The sequence below is a fragment of the Pongo abelii genome, chromosome 13 (genome assembly GCF_028885655.2).
Source record: "Pongo abelii isolate AG06213 chromosome 13, NHGRI_mPonAbe1-v2.0_pri, whole genome shotgun sequence".
Lineage (NCBI taxonomy): Eukaryota > Metazoa > Chordata > Mammalia > Primates > Hominidae > Pongo > Pongo abelii.
The window spans coordinates 56516446-56542132 of NC_071998.2; positions in this window are offsets into that span (position 1 = coordinate 56516446).

Consider the following 25687-nt stretch of genomic DNA (forward strand, 5'->3'; position numbering starts at 1 on the left):
ATGTGCGTAATGCATTTCAGCAAATATAAGTGGCAGATCCCCCAATCTTGAGTCCATCTGTGGTGGAGCTTTTCAAGCCCTACACTAATAGAGAGATGACACAGGCCAGCTGGTTTGAGTTGGAGCCTGAGAAGCAGGGAGAGGCGGGGGAGTCACAGTCTTGTTGCTGGCAGTAAGACGAATGTGTTTATTTTTTAATGATGAGCACTTCAACACCAGCAGCCTGTTTTCCATACTCAAGGCCTCCTTAAAGTTCAGCTCCTCCTAATTATGTAAGACAGCCAGACCTATGAAGTATGGAACAAAAAGTTGTGATGGTGGTATCAGTTGTTTCAATTTAATTTATTTTATATTATTGAGAGAGTTCAGCAAATCACATATAATCTCACGAAAGTGTGCTGACATAGCAGCTTCACTGAGCTTAGAGACTCTTCAAATTAGAGTAACTGGCCCAAACATCAGCTACGTTTCATTTTTCAGAGATCCCAGTTGCATTAGGTGCTATTCTAAGAAGGGCAGCCACTTTCTTTTCTGATTTAATCACCAGTATCACATTTTTGTAACACATAAATCTGGTATAATCTGCACCACACTTAAGGTTGGCTATTGACCTAGAACACTCTAAAATTATTTTTTAGGACATAAAAACCTCCTGGTAATGCTGCAAGTACCCACAACAGGTATCAGCAATGAGAGCTGTTACCTGAGCCCAAGCCTATCTGAGGTACTGCTGCCCTCCCCTACTCTTACATAGTGTTACCTGCTCCCACTAACACTCTTCCACACTCTCCTTCTATTGAGAACAGGACATTCACACACTGCTTCCCCAACTCCTACCCCTCTCCTTGAATCACAACAGAGCAGAGACTGGAACATGAGCACCTCAATTTCAAAATGTTTATCTCTTCTCGTTGAAAATGATTTTCTAAATTATTGCCAAAATATAGCTTTTATCCTTCATTAGAATGTATGGCAACTACTACCCAGCTAAACATGACGTATTACTTATCCCCATAGTCACAGTATTGATTCATAGGACCTGTAGGACATCTCTGAATATGCCTGTTCATCAGCATACTGGAGACTTTTGGATAGAGTTTTGCTCCAGGGCAGAGTTTCCAAGGCTGCATTTTGCATGCAGAATGTCAAAAAATGTTAACATTTGTACAAAAAGGGTTCCATGGTCCACAAGGTTTGGGAACCACCAAATACCAGATAGCCCTTTTGGAGATTCTTAATTTGAATTACCACAGTAAAGGCTCTAAAAAGTCCTACAATAAGGAAAACATCCATTTACTCAGCATTTTACAAACACATTTGACCCCAGAACATACCCAGATACCTTGAGAAAACACAGCTGTCAGAGCAGAGGAACAGGACATTCCTAACTGAGAAGTTAATAATCAGGGATGGGTGCTAGTACACCTTATTAAATGATATTCAGCTGTGGAGTGTGCAGGGGCATCCTGGACCTAAACTTAAAGTGTTACATAGCATTGATTGAGTTTATCTGTGCCAAGTACTGTGCTAAATCCTTCACCTATGCATAACCTCCTTTATTTTAATCTCTACAATAACTCCATGAGGCACATTCTAAATACACCCAATTTTGCAACTAAGGGACAGAGAGATTAAGTAATCTGCCCAAGGTCATACAGCCTTTTTGTTGTTGTTGTTGTTGAGATGGAGTTTTGCTTTTGTTGCCCAGGCTGGAGTGCAATGGCGCAATCTTGGCTCACCGCAACCTCCACCTCCCAGGTTCAAGCAATTCTCTTGCCTCAGCCTCCCAAGTAGCTGGGATTATAGGCACCCACCACCACACCCAGCTATTTTTGTATTTTTAGTAGAGACGGGGTTTCTTCATGTTGGTCAGGTTGGTCTTGAACTCCCAACCCCAGTTGATCCACCCGCCTCAGCCTCCCAAATTGCTGGGATTACAGGCGTGAGTCACCACGCCTGGCCTAAGGTTACACAGTCTTTAGTGAGTGAATGAATGAGCACTAGAGTCCAGGTCTACCTGTCACCAAAGTCTGTGTTCTTAACCAAAAAGCCCTCTGCTTCCCTGTGGAACCTTCATATCCTCAGAGCTGCCTCGGCAGAGATTTGAATGAGGACAAGCATGAATCAGGAAGACAGACATTGTCCCCAGGGGCTCTAGAATTGAGAAGTCAGAGGCCTTTCCTAGTCCAGCCTCACCCAATCTAGCCATTGTGACCTACCTCAAATGAGTAACTACTAGAGTCATGAATATGACTTAGTATCTCCGGTGATGGGGCCTGAGTTGAGAATTCAGAGCTGCCATTCTTGTGTTTCTGTCAGGGGTTTATGCTGCTCTTCTTATAGTGGGGACAGAAGCAGAATCTCTAGCTTGAGCTTCAGAATGAAGACTTTTAATTGCTCAAAGCATTATTGTGTGCCAGTAGCTGCTCGGTGTTATTCTAAGGGTGGTCCCCGCGTCAGCAGCAGCAACATCATCTGGGTACTTGATAGAAAGCCAAATCCTTGGGCCCCACTCCAGACCTACCGAATCAGAATCTCTCGGGGTGGGGTCTAAGAAACTGTTTTAGCAAGGCCTTCAGAGGGCTCTAAGACACTCTAAAATTTGAGAAGCCCTGATCTTATTAGTCCAAATCTCTCATCTTATAGATGAAAAAACTACATCCCAAAAAGATCAATGTCTCACTCATGATCCTAGAGTGAGTAGTGATAGAGTGAGGTGGAGTAGGTAGCTGTTAATTTTACCTATTCAGTATTTGCATCCCTTTCTTTTGGTAATAGTACCCAGATTTTGCTTGGGGTATCCTCCTTCCTCCTCCTCCTCCTGTTCATGTGGTTTGGATGGGACTAACTGATGCTTCCAGATTCAAGGGTGGGGACATGACTCAATCTGGCCAGAGTAATTTATCCAAACTCTGACCCCAGCCTGGACACAGACACATGGATTAGGGATGGACACATGACTAAGCCAGGCCAATGAAACTGGGTTATGGGAATGTTACTGGAATCTTGAGAGAGGAGCTTTCTTTTCACTGAGATTGATAGCTATAAGCATGACATTTAAATGGCCTGTGTATCATGAAGCCCACCAAAAGAGAAGTCCTATCAGGAAGGCACTTCTGGCCTTGTTTGCCCTGCTCTGAGCTCCAAAACCTTGTTTTGAACTGTCAGCTCAACCCCAGTCAGTCCACTACGGTACTTAAACAACACCCAGGGGGAGATAGTGAAATGTGACCTCTCGCTCTGTTTGGGAATTATATGGAGTTTACTAAACATAAAGATATTCATTGAGCACTAAAAGCCAAACTGTGGGCTCTGGTAGAAATATTTCAGTCCTTCTTAAATAGTGATAATTCGTAACAAATGTGGCCAAGGGGATAGTTCTGGTCCGGATTCCCCAACTAAGCAAAAGTGTGGATAACAGATATTGTGGAATTCCCTTAAACACACTTTAGAAAGAAAGCAGTAGTTCAAAGCTTTTCTGCTAATCATTCCTTGTTCAGTATTAGCTAAATTACAAGCGTACTTCCAACTATCAAAATATCCTCACTTTGAAATAAAAGTCTTCAGTACTACAGCCTCCCTAATCAATAAATGGCCTGAGCTCAAGCAAGCTACCTCCCACCCTTGCTGTAAGGCTGTAAGAACACATTCATTGAGCATGATATGCCAGGCACTATGCTAAAACTTTGGTAGGTGTCATCTCATAATCCTAGAGACAGCCCTTTGAGGGATCAATTAGCTAGTACCCTATGAGCATTCACTGTATACCAGACATTTTTAAGCACTCAACAGTGTGCTTAAACAATTAACTCATTTTATTATTTTACTCTATTACAGGGGTTACATAATTAGCAGAAGGGAGGAGCTTCAAATCCTGGCAATCTGACACAGAGATTGTTCACTTAAGACTACACAGTACTACTTATGAAAAAAAACTGGCAGAAGGTAAGACAAATGATCAAATTCCTTTTGGTACTCTCTCCAGGTTAGTGAACCAAATAGGGTCTAGGTTAGAATCATCACCAATAAAAGTAGGGGCTAACATCAGTGATGTCTAAAATTTCTTTTGGATCTATTCTACCACACTATGGATTTTTTGACATGGTTTTTTTTTACTACCTCTAAAGCAGTGAGAACCTCTGGAATTTTTGTGTAAGAGAGTTTTAGAAGTGGCAACCTGTTTGTTAGATAAAATTAGGAAACTTGAAACTATAATTACATGGCCAGCATGCTATATTTGGCTTATATGCTTATTCAGAGCAGATTTTAGAGGCTGGGGGTTAACAGAAATTGTTATAATGCCTCTCCCAGGAGCTACCCCTTGGTGTCTCCAGACATGAGTCATTGTTTCAGAGGTGTGGGAAAAGAAGAAACTCCTGCTTTCGGGAAACCTGTATTGGGTTTGGTCTGATATTGAAGAATTTTGCCCTTCCTAAATTGTGGAGGTCATCTCACCCTCCAGACAAGCCAAGCAGAGGGTGACAATGAATCCATACATGACAAAGAAAGTACTCATGCTTCAGCCCTAGATCTAAGTCATTTAGCTGAATGCTTTTCCACTGGAATAAGATTTTGGACTTTATTTTAATCAGCAGGTTTTTCCTTTAAGAGGAATTTCAAATCTCCCTCTTAGGAAGGTCATGCTTCCTTTACCTTGCTAGGCCTCGGGATAGAAAATAGGATTCTCTGGAAAAAGCTATCACTTAGTAAATAATTGATTGGCTATTGCTTTGGATTTGACTCGCTAAGCTGAGAACCTTCGACACAAACTGTGGAGGGTTCAAGGATGAATGCAAAGTATGTGTGGTTTTTAAAATTTGGTGGTCTAAGCAAGGTAGAGGATGTCTAGCAGGGCAACAGTGTTATTTAACCTTGTTTTGTTTGGTTTAATGTTCACAAGCCGTAGAACATACAAATAGAACAGTCACTAAATGCTTTTTTCCTTTGAACAAATAGTTTCAGTTCCTACAGATACCACCATTGTACTCCAGTGGCTTAAAATAGCACTGGGGTCACAATGTCAGTCCCTAATAGACCTTCCAGTTTTCCTAGCTAGCATTTCCCTAATACCTGTGATAATGCCTCTCCCAGAAGCTAACATATTAGTTCAGGTGGAGGAATGGGGCAGGGAGACAGCTGGCTTCATGAGAAAAAGAAAATGCTTTCTAGGCCTATCCGGATGCAACAATATAGAGGAAATTACAAAAGGGTGTCTAGTTCCTGTGTGGGGCAGGAGGAACACACTTAGAAAATGTAGGAACTGTCAAAGCAAGGACTCTCTCTCGGCTGGGTGAGGTGGCTTCTGCCTGTAATCCCAGCATTTGGGAGGCCAAGGCAGGGTGATTGCTTGAGCCTAGGAGTTTGAGACCAGCCTACACAACATGGAAAAACCCTGTTTCCACTAAAAATACAAAATTTAGCTGGGCATGCTGGTGCATGCCTGTAGTCCCAGCTACTCAGGAAGCTGAGGCAGGGGGATCGCTTAAGCTTAGGAGGTCAAGGCTGCAGTGGGCCGGGATTGTGCCGCTGCAGTGAGCCGGGATTGTGCCACTGCACTCCAGCCTGGGCGACAGAGCAAGACCCTGTCTCAAAACAAACAAACAAACTCTCCCTATCTTCAGATATGTGCCAAGTGCTGGGAATGGAAAAATGATAAGACTCAGTGCTGTTCTAATAGAGTAAATAATACTTCATAAAGTTAAAGAGGAAGTGGGTGATGCTAAGAAACTAGAGATGTAAACTACTCTTTCCCAAAAGATTAATGGTGAAGAGAAAGGTAGCTCCAGGTGATTGCAATGTTGAGTGAAGAATTAATTTATAGTGTGTGTCTGAGGGTAAGGGTGCTTGAGCATATTAGTAAATGATAAAGCCATGTTGAGGATGAGGAGAAACCGACAGTGTCTTTCAAGGTACTTCTCCCATAGTATCAGTACATGTGTTTGCACGTTGATTTATTGGTTTATCCCATTCTCCTTACTATTCACTAGGCCAGTGCTAGACTCTGGAACAAAATGATGTCCCCTGACACACACACACAAAATTCACTCTCCACTCTTTCTTCTTCCCTGAACTCCTTCCCCAGAAACCACTTCCAGGTGTGCTTCTGCCTCATGCTCACAGCCACTCAAAGCCAAGTCTTTCCAACTTTATCATTTCCTTTGTTTTGAAGAAGGGTCAGAGGAAGTGCTTTTACCATGTGTTTTGTTTCTTGTGCAAAGCCCACAGGACCTGATGGTTTGGCGCCCCCCAGGGGTACCCAATGGGCCTCTTTCCTGCTCACTAATAGATAAGGGGAACTGAGGGGCCCACGGAGGCCAGCCTGAATGATAAACTTTATGTACCCTAAATTTTCTAATATTTAGGGGTCAGGGGAAGGGGAGACTGCAGTCCCTGGAAGCTTTCTTTAGTGTAACTTGAGGCTAAGAATCCTAAGATGTGAAATGAAAACTAATTCTGCTCTGCCCTAGTCCAATGACATTGGACAGGTGGCTTAAATTTCCTTATCTGTAAAATGGGGCCACCAATGGCTAATTTCAATGCTTTTGTTAGAATAAAATTAGACAGTGATTTAGAGATGAACTTCAAAATGGCCCAGAGAAGATCATATGACCCATGTTTTCAGTCTGCAAGGTCTGGAGGGTCTTTGTTGTCTTAGCGAGTAAATAGAGTTGAGACCAAGCCAGTCCCACTCCTAGAGAGTTATTCCTCATACCTAGAACTAGAGCAGACCCAGACACACTGGAATGGCTCAGAACAGGGGGCACTTGTGTTGCCAGGTGCCAAGTGGTGTTTTTATGAAATCAGGGCCCCCATGGTCAGCTGATCCCACGTGCGTGCTGATTGGCCAGCCTGTTCTCTAGATAGCAGTTCAGTTTCCATGGTTCTCAACCCAGCATGATGCAATCAGTAGGGATGTGAAGCACTTGTTGTTTTGCTTTTCCCTTAGTCTTTAATCATCGAGTGGGAGTCAAAAACTCACTGCCTTGGCAAGAAACCCCAGGCTTTGTAATCAGTCCTTCCCTGAAAATCAGGTCATGGTGTTTCAAAAGACAACTTTCTGAAGGAAGATGTTTTTTAAAGAAGTGTTCAAACTTGCTGGCATTTTCACAAGGGTAGTATTGATCATCCATGTCAACCTTCCTGAAGAACTGTTTGTCTACCTTCCACTGTTGCCACTTGCAGTCTGCCTTATCAAAGTAGAGGGCTAGGGTGAGACAGACCTGTGTAATGAAGAAGCCAAACAGAGATTCAGAAGTGTTAAGCCTCCCCTAGGGGAAACAAATGATCACTGGGACTTAGGCTATCTGTAGAAAAATAAGCTGTCTGCACTTAAGTGTTGGTACTTTTCATCATAAAAATCATAGAATATTAGAGCTACAAGGAGCCCTAGAGCTTTTCAGTTCATCCCCTTCATTTGATAGACATAAAAACTTACACCAGACAGGTGGAGTGATTTGCCCAGGGTCACCCAGAGAGTGAAAGCTTTAGGACTTGAACCGGTGTCTTCTCTCAAGCACAAAATCCTATTCACCACATTTGTCTTATTAGCTAGTTCTAGGAGACATGTTGAGCTTTGTAGAATGAAGGTAGAAGGACAATATTTATACACAGAGGGGCTGAGATCAGTGAAGGTGGGTGGGAAACATGGGGAAGTTGAGCAGGCACCCCTTTATTAACCCAGGAAGGGAGTCAGCCAGCAAGAAGAGCTCGCTGAGGTATGGGACGTCTCTGGGAAGGACGAAGATTATAGCTGTAGGACTTTACTTTAGGACATTCGGAGAGGTTTTAGGACAAATTTCTGGTCAATCACATTCTATAAACCAGAAGAGGGTGGGGGCACTGAACATGTTTGTGTTGTACACTTCTATAGCCCCAGCACCTGACATACTCATTCATTTATTTACCACATTTACGGAACATGTATGGCTGCCGGGGAGAAAGTGAGGTGCAGATACTGGCATTGGCTTGCTCCTTGTGGTGACTGTAGTTTAGTGGCAGAGGCAGGAAACCAAATTGTACATAAATAAATGTAAAAGCTACAATGTATTGAGAAAGCAAAACTATACATTTCCACAGGTAGATAACTCACGTTGTATGTACATGTTATTTAAAAAATGAATGAGAAAAAACACACCAAACTCATTGTGGGAAGGAGACTGGGGAATCATGGTTTAAGTGAATTGCAGGAGTTTTTAAAAATAAAAATGCACTTATGTGTTAGAAATCAAAATAGTGGCCATTCCCTTTGGGAGATGGTATAGTCACTGGAAAGGAGTGGGGGAGTTTTGATTTGAGCATTGGGTGTGTTCATAGAGTGAAAATTTATGGGGCTAAATTTTCAAGTATGACTTTTCTGTATGTGTTACATTGCCATAAAGTTTACCCAAATTGTACTAAGGTGATATTTTTTCTATTAGTATTTTTTATTATACTTTTTATTATATTATTTATTATTTAGTATATTATAGTGTACTCACTTCATGTATACTACTTATGAAGTGGTATAATTTCATTTCAGTATGAACTTGGATTCATTATAAACATTTTATAAAAATGTGTAAAAAGAAGTATAACATCACTAAAAATGTATAAAAAGTATAATTAAAATGTTTTTAAAAGGAGGGAAAATTGAATGATTTAAAATGCTCAATTAAAACCACAAAAGGCAGACAAAAAGTGGAAGACAAAATAGGAGCAAAGAAGAAAGGCAATGAATAGGAAATATTAACAAACATGGTAGATAACAATCCAACTATATCAATAAAGCCTTTGAATGGCAATGGACTTAATACACCAATTAAAAGACAAAAATTATTGGAATGGATCAAACCCAACTACATGTAGTCTGCAAGAACCCCACTTTATAATATAAAAACACATATAAATTAAATGTAAATACATGGAGAAATGTATGTCATGGCCGTCGCTAATCAAAAAAAAGCAGAAGCACCTACATTAATTTCAGACAGAGCAGACTTCAGAGCAAGGAAAGTTATTAGAGATAAAGATGAACATTATATCATGACAAAGGGGCTCATTTTCCAAGAAAAGTTAATATTATAATCTTTAATGTGTGTGCTCCTAACAACAGAGTGTCAAAATATTAATATATTAGGCATAAACTGATAGAAATGCAAGAAGAAATAAATGAATCCGCTTTTATAGTTCGAGGCTTCAACACCCGTCTACCAGAAATGACCAAATCCTGTAGGCAGAAAATCAGTGAGGACAGAGCTGATCTCAATAGCACCATCAATCAACTGGATATAATTGACATTATTGACCATTCCCTCTAACATAAGCAGAATACACATTCTTTTCAAGCTCACATAAAACAATCACCAAAATAGGCCATATTCTGGACCATAAAATATACCTTAACAAATTGTAAATAATAGAAATCATGCAATGTCTCCACTTGGACCCCAGTGAAAATAAACTATAAATCAATTAGAGAAAAATAGCACACAAGTTTTGAAATATTTGGAGATTAGATAAAACATTTCTGAAAAACATATGGGTCAAAAATATTGCAAGAGAAATTTTAAAATATTTTGAATAAAAGGAAATTAAAATATAACTTTTCAAAATTTTTGAGATGCAATAAAAGCAGTGTTTAGGGGAAAATGTATAGCATTGAATGCACACACTAGAAAAGAAGAAAGATCTAAAATCAATAATCAAAGTTTCCACCTTAGCAACTAGAAAAAAGAAGAGCAAATTAAATTCAAAGTAGCAGTGCCTCACACCGGTAATCACAGCAGTTTGGGAGACCAAGACAGGAGGATAGCTCAAGCCCAGGAGCTCAAGACCAGCCTGGGCAACATGGTGAAGCCCCATCTCTACAAAAAATAAAAACTTAGCCAGGTGTGGTGGCATAGGCCTGTAGTCACTGTTACTGGGGAGACTGAGGCAAGAGGATTGCTTGAGCCTGGGAGTTTGAGGCTGCAGTGAGCCATGATGATAACCACTGCACTCCAGCCTGGATTAGAGCCTGTCTCAAAAAAATTAAATTCAAAGTAAGGAGAAGAAAAGAAATAATAAAAATTAGAGCAGAAATCAATACAATTGAAAACAGGAAGTCAATAGGAAAAAATCAACAAAACAAAAAGCTGGTTGTTTGAATGAAAGGATCAATGAAATCAATAAGCCTCTTGCCAAACTAACTAAAAAGACAATAAGTATTATTAATATCAGAAATGAAATAGGGGCCATCACTACAGATTCAATGGCCATTACAAGGAAAATAAAGGGCCACTACAAATAACTTTATGTCCACAGATGAGATAGATTAGATAAAGTAGACCAATTATTTAAAAGATACAATATGCCAAAACGCATACAGGAAGATAAAGACAACTTTAATAGTTCTATATCTGTTACATAAATTGAATCAATAATTAATAACCTTCCAAAACAGAAAGCACCAGGCCCATCAGGGTTCACTGGTGAATTGTATTAAACATTTAAGGAAACTATACCAATTTAATGCAATCTGTTTTAGAAGATAGAAGCAAAGGGAATATTTTCTAACTTATTCTATGAGGCCAGCATTGCTCTAATACCAAAACCAGACAATGATACTACAGGAAAATAAAACTACAGACCAATATCTCTCTTAAATACAGATGCAAAAGTCCTGAATAAAATCTTGGCAAATTGAAACCAACAATGTATAAAAAGAATTATACATCATAACCAAGTGGGATTTATTCCAGGTATGCAAGACTGGCTCAACATTTGAAAATCAGTTAATGCAATCCATTGCATCACAGGCTAAATTTTTTAAATTACATGAAAATATCAACAGACACAGAAAAAACATTAGACAAAATCCAACATTCGTTCATGATTTGTAAATTAAAAAAACCTCTCAGTAAACAGTGATATAGTTTGGATGTGTGTCCCCATTCAAATCTCATCTTAAAATGTAATTCCCAATGTTGGACGTGGGGCCTGGTGGGAGGTGATTGGATCATGGGGGTGGATTTCTCATGAATGGTTACTAGTACCATCCCTAAGCTACTGTCCTCACAATAGTGAATTCTCACAAGATCTGGTTGTTTAAAAGTGTGTGGCACCTCCCCCATCTCTTTTTCTCACTCCTGCTCTGGCCATGTGACATGCCTGCTCCCCGTTTGCCTTCCACCATGATTGTAAGCTTGCTGACGCCTCTCCAGAAGCCAAACAGATGCCAGCACTGTGCTTCCTGCACAGCCTGCAGAACCATGAGCCAATTAAACCTCCCTTCTTTATAAATTACCCAGCTCAGGTATTTGTTGTTTTTTTTTTTTAAATACTTTAAGTTTTAGGGTACATGTGCACAACGTGCAGGTTAGTTACATATGTGTACATGTGCCATGTTGGTGCGCTGCACCCATTAACTCATCATTTAACATTAGGTATCTCTCCTAATGCTATCCCTCCCCCGTCCCCCCACCCCACGACAGGCCCCAGTGTGTGATGTTCCCCTTCCTGTGTCCATGTGTTCTCATTGTTCAATTCCCACCTATTAGTGAGAACATGCGATATTTGGTTTTTTGTCCTTGTGACAGTTTGCTGAGAATGACGTTTTCCAACTTCATCCATGTCCCTACAAAGGACATGAACTTCATTTTTTATGGCTGCATAGTATTCCATGGTGTATATGTGCCACATTTTCTTAATCCAGTCTATCACTGTTGGACATTTGGGTTGGTTCCAAGTCTTTGCTATTGTGAATAGTGCCGCAATAAACATACATGTGCATGTGTCTTTATAGCAGCATGATTTATAGTCCTTTGGGTATATACCCAGTAATGGGATGGCTGGGTCAAATGGTATTTCTAGTTCTAGATCCCTGAGGAATCGCCACACTGACTTCCACAATGGTTGAACTAGTTTACAGTCCCACCAACAGTGTAAAAGTGTTCCTATTTCTCCACATCCTGTCCAGCACCTGTTGTTTCCTGACTTTTTAATGATTGCCATTCTAACTGGTGTGAGATGGTATCTCATTGTGGTTTTTATTTGCATTTCTCTGATGACCAGTGATGACGAGCATTTTTTCATGTGTCTGTTGGCCGCATAAATGTCTTCTTTTGAGAAGTGTCTGTTCATATCCCTTGCCCGCTTTTTGATGGGGTTGTTTGTTTTCTTCTTGTAAATTTGTTGGAGTTCATTGTAGATTCTGGATATTAGCCCTTTTTCAGATGAGTAGATTGCAAAAATTTTCTCCCATTTTGTAGGTTGCCTGTTCACTCTGATGGTAGTTTCTTTTGCTGTGCAGAAGCTCTTTAGTTTAATTAGATCCCATTTGTCAATTTTGGCTTTGTTGCCATTGCTTTTGGTGTTTTAGACATGAAGTCCTTGCCCATGCCTATGTCCTGAATGGTATTTCCTAGGTTTTCTTCTAGAGTTTTTATGGTTTTAGGTCTAACATGTAAGTCTTTAATCCATCTTGAATTAATTTTTGTATAGGGTGTAAGGAAGGGATCCAGTTTCAGCTTTCTACATATGGCTAGCCAGTTTTCCCAGCACCATTTATTCAATAGGGAATCCTTTCCCCATTTCTTGTTTTTGTCAGGTTTGTCAAAGATCAGATGGTTGTAGATGTGCGGCATTGTTTCTGAGAGCTCTGTTCTGTTCCGTTGGTCTATATCTCTATTTTGGTACCAGTACTATGCCATTTTGGTTACTGTAGCCTTGTAGTATAGTTTGAAGTCAGGTAGCGTGATGCCTCCAGCTTTGTTCTTTTGGCTTAGGATTGACTTGGCAATGCGGGCTCTTTTTTGGTTCCATATGAACTTGAAAGTAGTTTTTTCCAGTTCTGTGAAGAAAGTCATTGGCAGCTTGATAGGGATAGCATTGAATCTATAAATTACCTTGGGTAGTATGGCCAAAAAAAAAAAAGGATCATAGGCCTAAATGTAAAACAAAACAATGAAACTCCTAGAAGATAACATAAGAAAAAATCAACATGACCTTGGATTTGGATTTGACTTTTTAGATATAACACCAAAGACACAACATATGAAAAAAAATTGACCAACTAAACTTCATTAAAATTAAAAGCTTCTGCTCTGTGAATGACTGTCAAAAGAATGAGAAGACAAGCCACTGACTGGGAGAAAATATTTGCAAAAGGCATATCTGGTAAAGAGCTGTTATCTAAAACACGCAAAGAACTATTAAAGCTCAACAATAAGAAACCAATTTGATAAAAATAATATGAGCCAAAGACCTTAACAGATATCTCGCTAAAGAAGATATGCAGATGGCAAATAAGCACGTGAAAAGATGCTCCATATCCTATGACATCAGGGGAATGCAAATTAAAATAACATTGAGATACCACTACCCAACTATTAGAGTGGCCAAACTCTAGAACACTGACAACCCCAAATGCTGACAAGGATGTGGAACAACAGGAATTCCCATTCATTGTTGGTGGAAATATAAGATAGTATAACCACTTTGGAAGACAGTTTGCAGTTACTTACAAAAGTAGACATATTCTTATCATAAAATCCGGCAACTGTGCTCCTTGAATTTACCCAAAGGAGTTGAAAACTATGTCCACACAAAAACATGCATGTGGGTGTTTATAGCAGCTTTATTTATAATTGCCATAACTTGGAAGCAACCAAGATGTCCTTCAGTAGGTGTATGGATAAATAAATCATGGTACATCTAGACAATGGGATAGTTGGTGCTAAAAGAAATGAGCTATCAAGCCAAGAAAAGACATGGAGGAAACATAGTGTGTGTTATTAAGTGAAAGAAGCCAGTCTAAAAAGGCTACATACTGTATGATTCCAACCGTATGACACTCTGGAAAAGGCAAACTATGAAGAAAGTAAAAAGATCAGTGGTTGCCTGGGATTATGAGGGAAAGAGAAATTAACAAGCAAGGCATGGAGGACTTCCAGGGTAGAAGTCCCCTGAAATTATTCTGTATGATATTATAATGGTAGATATATGTCATTATACATTTGTGAAAACTACCACAAGAATGAACCCTAATGAAAGCTATGGACTTTGAGTAATAATGACGTGTCAATGTATGTTCATGAACTATGACAAATATACCACTCTGGTAGAAGATGTTGATAATGAGGGAGGCTATTTATGTGGAGGGGCCGTGGGGAGTAGATGGGAAATCTCTGTACCATCCTCTCAATTTTGTTGTGAACCTAAAACTCCTTTAAAAGATAAAGTTTATTTAAAAATAAAAAGCAAAGGAAGCATATTTCAGAGCTGCATCTCTGCCCATAGATAAAATTTTCCACGATGGAACAGAAAACCAAATACGACATGTTCTCACCTATAAATGGAAGCTAAGCTTTGAGTATATGTGGACACAAAGAAGGGAACAACAGACATCAGGGCCTATTTGAGGGAGGAGGGTGAGGATTGAAAAACTGCTTAACAGGTACTATTCTTATTACCTGGGTGACAAAATAATCTGTATACCAAACCCCCACAACAAGTAATTTATTTAACTGTGCAGTTAATAAATCTATATATATACATGTACCCCTGGACCTAAAATAAAAATGTTCCACTGTGATACCTAGAGAACACTTACCTTTTCTCATTCTCAAACCATGCCATGATAATGGTTTTTATTTTGTAAGACTGAAAGGCCCAAAACATGATCTTCCCACTCCTTCCATTTTCCCACCAAAGTCCCCGCAGGCTCACAAAGGTGAACCCAAAACTCAGCTACCAGGAAAAAGAGATAACCTGCTTAAAGTTTGAAAGTGGCTGTTTCTCACCAGTTCTAGTTTTCAAGTTATTCAAAATTTGTTTTACTGACTTAACTAGAGCATCCCTTTCCCTCATTTGGGAGCAGTAATTAGAAGCCTTAAGGCTGAATGGAGACCTAAGCCACCAGAAACTTCTCTCTTCAATAATTCTCTTTGAAGTAAGACATAGCCACCAAGATGACTCTTCAGTCCCCATCTGTCTTGGGAAGAACCAGAGGGAACCTCCTTCAGTTCAGCAGTTTAGTAGTAGTCAGTGATAAACTTTTGAGCACTGGCTTTCCATACCTCAATTCATGATGTTTGACTCTTCTAACCTAGAATGGTGGGGAAGAATGGATAGGATGACACACAGCTTGGTGTAAATAAAACTGGAAGGATCAACAGGGCTCGACTAGCACAACAGAGAGAGGAAGTGATGCATCTATGATTACCCACGTAATTAGAAATAAAGTTTATTCTAGAACCTCAAGACCTTGAAATTCTGCCTAGCATTTTACCTCTGATTTTTCCTATCTTCTGCACTCTGAGGTCCTTGTCAATCCTCAGATTCTTGAGGACTCTAGATAATTGAATTAAAATAGTGTAACATTATCAGTTTCCAAAAGATGTAATGGAAGCCTCTTCTTTATTTTTTTATTTATTATTTATTTATTGTTTATCTTTGCTACAACTGAAATTCCCCTAAATTCGAGGGCTAACACTTGTCATTCATCCAGTGAGTCAACAAACACATCATTACGCCCTTAGTTCCAAACACTAGGCCAGACCCTAGGACAGAATGAGGTGCCACATAAACAAGGTCTATTAAGCTTAGAACCTAGAGGATGAAGTACTCTAAAATCTGACATTGAAGGAGAAACTGGGTGTTTCTTTTATGAAGAGACCCTTGAAGATAGAATGTGGAAGGTTTTCTTCCAGGTCACTTGGAAGTTCTTGGTTTAAATCCTGTTACTAACTAGTAGAGAGAATAACCCAGGGTCAGAAGAAATGGATAGTCAACTCTTTCTCCTACTCAGCGGTAAATCCTAGCCTTCCACGTGCATATTCTTGAATCATATCATTATTCTATGACTTATAAAGTCCATTCCTTGATTTAATCGTGGGGATAACTGCTTCTTTAATAATACATAGCAGTGTTAAGTGATAGCTTGCATTCTAGTAGCAAGAGTAATGCTGAAGTAAGACTATAAATTATCAATACTTAAGCCCTAGCCTTTTTAGCCACTTCTATTTTTTGGTAAAGGAAAATCAACTTTTTTCCTCATTGACTTTTATCCCTCTTTTTTTATAGTAAACATTAAGAGATTTGCGTGTCGGGTGTCTAGTCTTCTCTGCCTGGTCTTGCTTTGTCATTAAGTGTTAGTTTATGAGATGGATGGCCTGTGAAGCTATTCTAATTTATGATACAGTACTGTCACTAGCCTATAAATAATTAATGAAAGGGGACTTTTCTAGTGAAGAAAACTGTCAGGCCCATTAGATTGAAGTCCAATTTCAGTTCCCTTCCTGTGACTTTTTATTGAAATTTTTACAACATAGAATCAACTTTCAGTAATGCAATAAAATGACACTAATTCAGGCTGTAGAGGCTTGAGGGGGTTGGAGGGGAACCAGTTAGAATGAATAAAAAACATGTTTTTGAAGTGAAGATACATTAAGAAATTCCATGAATTGAACTCTGCTACCAAAGGCTTTTCTAGTGGAACTGTTCTCATAAGAGATGGCTTGGTTGCCAAGAGAGACTCACTCTAGCTTAAGTAAAGGGACATGCATGAGGATAGCAAATGCCCTCAGTGGCCCATGCATATTTCCTCAGCATTCCTGATTCTTACATGCCGATGACTTCTTAATGAAAGTCCACCTAAGAACTATCTCTGGCTGTAGGAACATATGAGGTCTATGCTGGCTAGGACAGAAGTGTTGGGAAGTTATCTATCCCTGCAGAGGAGCCTCAAACAATGGAAGGCAGAAGTTGGTGGATAAATAACTCAGCTCCTCACTGCTCTCAGGGGAGCAGTGAACTCTGAGGCATGTTCGAGAGACCCCCAGTGGGATTGTACCCCAGTAGCCCACAGCAGTAACCTTCTTATCCACACACATTGCATTGACTTTCTTTCCTTCCTTGTTTCAATTTCCCACTCTTCTGCCAGTGTTCCCTGGGACCACCTCTCAAACAAACTACTTGCCCTGAAAACCTTGTTTCAGGTCTACTTCTGGAAGAACTCAATACTGTAATGAAAGACTACAAGAGATTATCATATTTCCTGTTTATTTTCTTTCTCTGCATGTTATTAAAAGAAAAAGTTTAGACCCAATACATTTAACACAGTTTATTCAGGCAAAGAACAATTCATGAATTGGGCAACACTCACATGAGTTGCCATAATGTTAGCAAAGTGTTATCATCATTTAGTAAAAAGTAGGTGAAAAGCCTAAAAAATAATGCAATGCTATTTAGTAAATGTAGACTGTCTTTTCCATGTACTTGCATATTGTTGAAAAGACAATTATTAAATTTTATAGTGAAAATGGAGACCAGAAGAGGTTTAGATCACTCTACTCAGCAGTGTGAACAGTGAGCTTTTATAGGACAAACATAGAAGCAAAGTAGGGAAATCACCCGATTGGCTACAGGTAGGCTTCTGTCTTCTTTGTACATGGTGTGATGAGTTGGCTGCCTTTGATTGGGTGAAGATGGGATATTTGTGGCTGGCTGAAACCTGGCTATTTGTTACCAGAAAAATGTACTCCTAGTTATGTTCTGGTTTGTTTATGTACTAAGTTGGGTGGCAGTTTGTTAGGTAGAAACTCAAAGTACAGAGATAGCCTTAGGACAGTGGCCTTTTGCTATTGAGTTTAACAGTGTCTTAGCATGTCTTATACAATACTGCTGACCCTTGAATAGCAGGGTTTGAACTGCATGGGTCTACTTGTACATAGATTTTTTTCAATAAACATATTGGAAAATATTTTGGAGATTTGTGATAATTCAAAAAACTTACAGATGAACCACACAGCCTAGAAATATCAAAAAAATTAAGAAAAAATTAGATATGTCATAAATGCATAATATATATGTAGATACTAGTTTATTTTATCATTTACTACCATAGCTCTTATAAAAAGTTAAGACGTATCAAAACTTCCACACTTACGGACCATACATGACACCATTCACAGCAGAAAGAAATGCAAACAGAAATAGATGCATTATTAAATCATAACTGCATAAAATTAACTGCAGTACATACTGTACTACTGTAGTAATTTTGTAGCCGCCTCCGGTTGCTATTGCAGTGAGCTCAAGTGTTGTGACTATCTGCTTAAAATGCCCTGATGCTAATTATCTCTGCGTGAACATTCGTTTTTCCAGTAAATCGCATATTGCAGTAAAATGTGATGTCTTGAAGTTCTTGGGTATTTTCCATCGTGTTTTGTGCAATACCATAAACCTTGAATAACACTATGGAACCCATACAAAGTGCTACTATTGATGCTGGGAGTGCTTCCAAGAAGCAGAGAAAACTCATGATTTTACAAGAAAAACTTGAACTGCTTGATATGTACCATAGATTGAGGTCTGCAGCTGCGGTTGCCCACCGTGTCAGAGAGGCGATTCACCTTGTAAACAGATAACATAAATTTACAGTATTGATAAATACAGTACAGTACTGTAAATGTATTTTCTCTTTCTCATTATTATTTTTTATTTTTTTAATTTTTTATGAGATGGAGTCTCGCTTGGTCACCCAGGCTGAAGTGCAGTGGCTGGATCTTGGCTCACTGCAACCTCCGCCTCCTGTGTTCAAGCGATTCTCCTGCTTCGCCCTCCCAAGTAGCTGGGATTACAGGCATCTGTTACCACACCTGGCTAATTTTTGTATTTTAGGTAGAGATGGGGTTTCACCATGTTGGCCAGGCTGGTCTCAAACTCCTGACTTCAGGTGATCTACCTGCCTCAGTCTCCCAAAGTGCTAGGATTACAGGAATGAGTCACCGTGCCTGGCCACATGATTTTCTTAGTAACATTTTTTTTCTCTGGCTTACTTCATTGTAAGAATAGAGTATATAACAAATATAACATAAAAAATATGTATTAATTGACTGTTTTTGTTACAAGTAAAGCTTCAGTCAACAGTAGGCTCTAAGCAAAGTTTTTGGAGAGTCAAAAGCTATATATGGATTTTCAACTGTGTGGGGGTTGGCACCCCTAAGCCTTGCATTGTTCAAGGGTTAAGTGTACTCTGTTCATATTAGAAGTTAAATAACTTTTGTGAGGTGAAATTGATGATATTTTGTAGGATAAAGTGGTTTACTAAATTCTGGCTTCCCTTGAGGCTCAATTGTGGACACTTAGCAATATGCAGGAAGAAGGGAGATGCTGGCAGCTATAGGTCAATTAATTTATTGTATTGTTAAAGATTTGTAATCGCTCTGAAATCCTCTTTGCCAAGGATAAATTTTGTCTCTAAGGTTGATAATGAATCAGTTAGACGTTTCGTGTTTCTGTTGATTCTAGTCTGATTGCCTTAGATCTGGATGCTATGCGCTTAATAAAGAATGACATGTGCGCATTGGGAGGCAGCCTTACAGAGGGATTAAAAACAAGGAGGGGCTCTGGCACCACACTGTCTACTTGAATCCTGGCACTGCCACTTACTGAGCGACCTTGGACAAGTTGTTTAACCCTCCATGCCTGCTATCCTCATTTGTAAAACAGAAATCATAATATTCAGCCTTGCAGACTCATTTTGAGGATTATTTCTAGAACAGCACATAACCTGTGCTTAGCACAATAAAGTTAGCAAGTATTATCGTCATTTAGTAAAAAGTAGGTGAAAAGCCTAAAAATAATATATCACTGTCTAGTAAACATCAACTGTCTTTTCCATGTGCTTGCATATTGTCAAGAAAGATAATTCTTAAACCTTGTAGTGAAAATGGAAAATACTTATGAGTAAAGTTTGCCATTACACAGATAGATGGGGGTGAGGGGGCAAAAGAAGAAAACCAACACTTGTTGAGGGTCATCTACATGCCAGGCACTTTATGGAAATTACCTTATTAACTCACACAGTTCATGGCATTCAATCCAGATCTGCACAGTCCAAATCTTGCTGTGCCACTCTCCCTCCCAAATATAACAAAATTCCTGCCCAACTTTATCCAGTAAACTGTGTAAGACGGCATGACTGTGGATTTGAGTTTGCTCAGTCATTGTGACCTTGAGTAACCTCTCTGGCCCTCTATCTCCTCCTGTTTTCCACCTTAGCTCTCTTTTCTTTTCTTGTGGGGGAGACTCATCTAAGTTCAGCTCCAGATACTCATGCCCCTCAGTGTCCCGGTTCTGTTTCTCCCTATCTCAGTTCTGTTTCTCACTATGTCAGTCCTGTTTCTCCCTATCCCTGGACCCTGTTGGCCATGGTGCTTCAACTGCCAAACCCATTGTGAAGCAGCTAAACTAGTGCCTGAGCTGGGAAGAACAGGGTGCCCAGGCCCCTGGGTGTGCCCTGAGCTGTGTATACTTCCTCTTACCTTTGACTTGTTTTCATTCCATGGATCAGAGAGAAGACTATTTTTACTGTGGCTCCAAAGGAAAGATGCTGCGTCAGTATTGCTTTAGGCATCCCATAGTTGGGGAATCTTCCCTGTGTTCCCAAATTTCAGTGAAGCAAGTGGCTTTTCAAAATAACAAATCAATTTGAGGTTTCTCATGCCCACAGGCTTGCTTCTTAGAGAGTTGTTTTGATGTTAAGTTTGGGGAGTGACTCCACCTTTGTCCTTAAGTGTCACTGAACTATATACCTGGCATGTAGTTAGGTTAAGCAAAATATCACTGGTAAGTGAAGTTGCATAGAGGCCTTCCAATACCCTGCTTAACAGCTTATAAGCAAATATGCCCACTAGTAAATAATAAGTGTTATGTAAACAAGAAAGTATGCAAATTCTGGTCATGCTCATCAGCAAAGGCTTTTCTTGCAATAGACTGAGTGCCATTTTTCAGGATTTAATAAATTGGACAAAATATATCAGCAAGTTCTTTCTTCCTTTGCTCCCCTTACCTAGTCAAGACTAAGAAAATACCGTGTATTTAATGACATATGCATTGCCTATTTCCATTGCATCTGGGAACTTACGCATGCAATCTTTTTTCTTTAATTATCTGACGCCAAACATTCAATATTTTTGCAAGATCTGAAGTTATTATTTAACTTTTGAATAAGAATTGCTTTTCCCCTCCAGACACATAATCTCTAATCATTTTCTTCAGAATAAAGTTGACAATTCATTTTTCTCCTAAGCAATAAGACATGACTGCCTCTGCATAATGAAGGATTCCAAAAACCTGGATTTATGATGAAGCACATAGCAAAACTAATTGCATTTAACTACAAAAGTCTAATCAGCATAAAAAATAGGATATAGACACTCACTGAATGACAGCACCAGAAAGGACTTTAGAGATAATTTATTATCAGCTCAGCTTACAGATGAGAAAACTCAGGCCCAGAAAGATCTGGGTCTAAAAATCTCGCTTCCCAGGGCCTCTGTACAGTGCTCCTTTTTCTTAAGCTAACCTACTTTCTTATATACTTTACATTTTGAAAAAAATATTTTTGAATGTACTTGACAAGAAATTTAATTTCCTGAAGGACGTGTATATTTTAAATTTTATTGCAAGACCAGGTCAAATGTGACATACACCAGGCAAAATTTCCAACTCTCTCCCCAGGCAGGAAGAGCCTTTTCTCTCTGAATTCCCATAAGACATTCTTCACCTATCACATAATACTTGCCTCTCCCATCTTATATTACATTTACTTGGGTCCATGTCTTATCACCTCTAGTAGACAATGAGCTCCTTAAGAGGAAAATTTCTTTCATATCTTCCCGATTCCCTAAGTGCTTAGTACACTGACTATGTTAGTGTGGACATAGAATCTCAATTTCTTTCCCTTATTTCTTCTCCCCTGCCCTTCTAAACTTTTTCCAAGAGTCTCTAAAATAATATTGACTCTTCTGTTCTGAGGAAAGAATTTTCTGTTAATTTTAAACTGGTAAGATGATGGTGCAGTACAGCCAATATGCAGGAGGAGTCTGCAACTTGATCATGTAATAGTATTGTACTTCATTTCTTTATTTCTGGCTTTAAGTAAATCCAAGCAGGGTGAAATAAAGCTTAAGCTCAAACTTGTGGAATATTTTAAATAATTAAGGAGTTTAAATTCATTTTTCTTCTTGAGCTTCAGTTTTAAGAGTAATTTAATTAAAATTTGCAATTTGCTTTTTGTTATTGTTGCTTCTAGAATTAGGATTAAAACTGAGATTCCATTGCAGCCACCTAGGAGAAAGTCAAAGGTTGGGCAGTATTATTTAAAGACCTCTTCTAGCTGTTTTATATCTTCATCCATTTGGTCAATAATTATTTATTAAACACCTGCCATGTGCCAGTCTGTTACTGGACTAGGTACTATGAATATACAGTGGTGAATAAGAAAGAAGTGGTTCCCTTCCTTCAGAAAACTCATAATGATGGCAAAACTCAGAATGATGGGGAGGGCAGGTAAGCCACTGAGACATTATAGTAAGGTGTAACAGCTTTGATAGGAAAAACACAGGGCTTCTGTGGAAATGCACAGAAGAAGCATTTACACTCAATCATGAAGACAGCAGGGAAGGCTTTCTGTAGAGTGGTATCTGTTCTGAAGCCACAGGGCTGAGTTAGCCAGGACAGAGAAAACCACATGTGCAAAGTCCCAAAGGCAAGAGAGAGAGCTTGATGTATTTAGGAAGTGAAAGGAGCCCAAGAAGGTCTAGGGTTTGGAATGGAAGCTCAATTACAACAGGGGCCTCAGTAATGTGAATAAATAAAGTGGGCCTTCATGACCTTTCAAGAAAGGGCACCTGCGCCGGGCACGGTGGCTCACACCTGTAATCCCAGCACTTTGGGAGGCTGAGGCGGGCGGATCACGAGGTCAGGAGATCGAGACCATCCTGGCTAACACAGTGAAACCCTGTCTCTACTAAAAATACAAAAAATTAGCCAGGCATGGTGGCAGGCACCTGTAGTCCCAGCTACTTGGGAGGCTGAGGTAGGAGAATGGTGTGAACCCGGGAGGTGGAGCTTGCAGTGAGCCGAGATCACCCCACTGCACTCCAGCCTGGGCGACAGAGTGAGACTCTGTCTCAAAAAAAAAGGCACCTGCAAGCTGGCTCCTGCTGCTTACTGCCAGGCAGAAAGATAGCCCTATATTATTATATTTATAAATTTTCCAACAGAAACTTGGAGTCTGGATTTTTATGAGAAATTGGCCAATTTTTAAATGTTAGTTATTAGGAAATTTTTTAAACATAGTGTGGTCCAATAACATGGTCTGCCAGCTGGATCCAACCTATGGCTACTAGTTGATAATCTCTGATCTAGAGCGATGATTCTTCAAGTGTGGTTCAGAGACCAGCATCAGTATCACCTGCGAGCTTCTCAGAACTGCAAATCCTCAGTGTCCACCTCACACCTAATGAATCAAAAATGCTGTGGATGGCCCAGCAATCTGATTTAATCAGCCATCCTGGTGATTCTGATGCAGCTGAAGTTTGAGACCCCTAGGCTTAAAGCTGTGCTATTCAATATGGTAGCCACATGGGCCATTAAGTACCTGAAATGTTGCTTCTCCACACTGAGACGTGCGCCACATGTGAAATACATACTGGTTTTCAAAGATTTTGTATGAACAAAATGTAAACTATCTCAGTAATATTTTTTATATTGATTACATGCTGAAATTATATTTTGAATGTATTGGGTTAAGTAAAATATGTAATTGAAACTGATTTCATCTGTTTCTTTTTATTTTTTAAAATCTGTCTACTAGAAAATTCAAAATTCCATGTGTTTTATTTCCATTGCCAAGTGCTAGTCTAGAGTATATTTTGTAAGGCAGAGAACAACAAGCCTTACAAGACTTTGTAGGTCATGCTAAAGATCTATATTTTGAGAGCAAGGAAAAAAAACCCTCAAAATGATCTAAGTAGGATGACAAGTCAGATTAGATTGGTGTTTTAGACAAACACTGACTGGAGTATGTCTCATACAATGAAGGGGTGCCAGATTATACACACTGAGACCAGATGGAATAATCCAGCGGGAAGATGCTGGACTGGCGTTGACATTCTGTATATTCAGTTAATATATTTATTCAGTGCATATTACTTAGCTGGGTGAAGGCGGAAGGTTCACCCAAACATGAGTAACATAATCTGTGTCTTCAAAGGAGTGTATAGTCTAGTACAGAAAACCCTTAGAGGCAGCTTGGAGTTCTAATTGAAGTACTAGTTAGGAGCAAGGACTCTGGAGCCGGTCTGCCTGGAGTTGTATCCCTGCTCAATTATTTGCTAGCTGAGTGACCCTGGGCAAGTGACTTCAGTTCTCTAAGCCTCCATTTTCTTGTCTGTAGAAGAGAAATAATAATAGTGTCTACCTCATAAATCTATTGCAAAGACTCAAATAAGTATGTGTGTGTGTGTATTGCCATTTTTGTCACAATCCAAGGGGAACTAGAGTGGGAAGAAGGAGCGAAGTTAAGGAATTAGCTAGCCTTTACTCTGCTGCTGTTGTGGTGGTGGTTTAAAATGCTGCTATTCCCGAATCTGAATGCACAAGAACAGGATGGCTGGAGTTTCTTCAGGCTGGGGCCACTTTGATTTAACTTTTTTCACTTTGTCAGTTTATTTTACCCCAACCTGCATTCTTCAGCTCTCATGCTTTCACTTCTCTCCAAGAGCCCACTGCAGGTTTCTCAGTCTTGTTCAAATCATCATCATCATCATCATCAAATAAAGTCCTTCACTGTTTCCCATTTCGGATCTATTTCCACGTGTCGTTTGTCAGCCTGATGAAGGAAATGAGTAATGACTATTTCTAATACCCTCTGAAGACAGTGAGATAAGAATTAATCTTCCATGATTGCCGAATGGGCTTTGAGCAGATAAGAGAAGTTTGGGCAGACATTTCATGTGAATTGTTTGAAAGCTGCACATTCTAAGCCCACTTTTTCAAAGGCAGATGTTGAGTTACTTTCTGATGGCCTACCAAGATGGAAATTTCAAGAACAGTTTGTCCTGTCTCATGTCTCCCCCTCCTTCCAGTCTCAATCCTGATTTTACATCTACAACAAAACCTTCAAGTCCTCACCCCTGGTCTCTGTCCCCATTGCACTTGGCTCTCACTTCCTTATAGCACTCATCCTTTTCAGCAGCAATAAATAAACACATACTACAAATGACCAGACTGTCCCATCAGTGTGGAACTGTCAATACAATGAAATACATGCAGTGGTTAGGAAGAATGAGGCAGCTCTTTGTGCACTGATATGAATGTTTGATAAGGTAAATTATGTGAAAAAAGTAAGATGTAGGAAAGTGCATATATTATGCTACATAAAATCTGTGTTTAAAAAGGAAAAACCACAATCTAAGGTACCATAAATTGTAAATGTGTTTTTATTTTATTTATTATTAAGAAAGGAAAATTGTTGCCAATTAAAATTGTGACATCATAGATTGAAAGGCATTGATGTCTTTCAAAGATGTAAAAATATATGGGTTTAGTGTATTTATATTGGCTTATATGGAATATCTCCAGTTCTCACATCGTATAAGATCTTTTGGGGACTGAGCTGCTCTGACCCAGTGGGCTTCTCATTCTGTATGGGCTGTGCTGACTATAAATATCCTTCTGTAAGCTGCTGATGGGAGGCTGCAGAGTAGTGTGTCACATGCTGGTATCTTTGCCTGGGGTGCTGATGTACTAGTATCCTTATCTGGTCTACAACCTTTATACTGCTTGCTTGCTTGCTTGGAAGTTAACAGAAGTGAAACAACTTTGAACCAAATCCAAGTTGTGATTATCATCTGTTCTGTAACCAAGGCCAGATGCT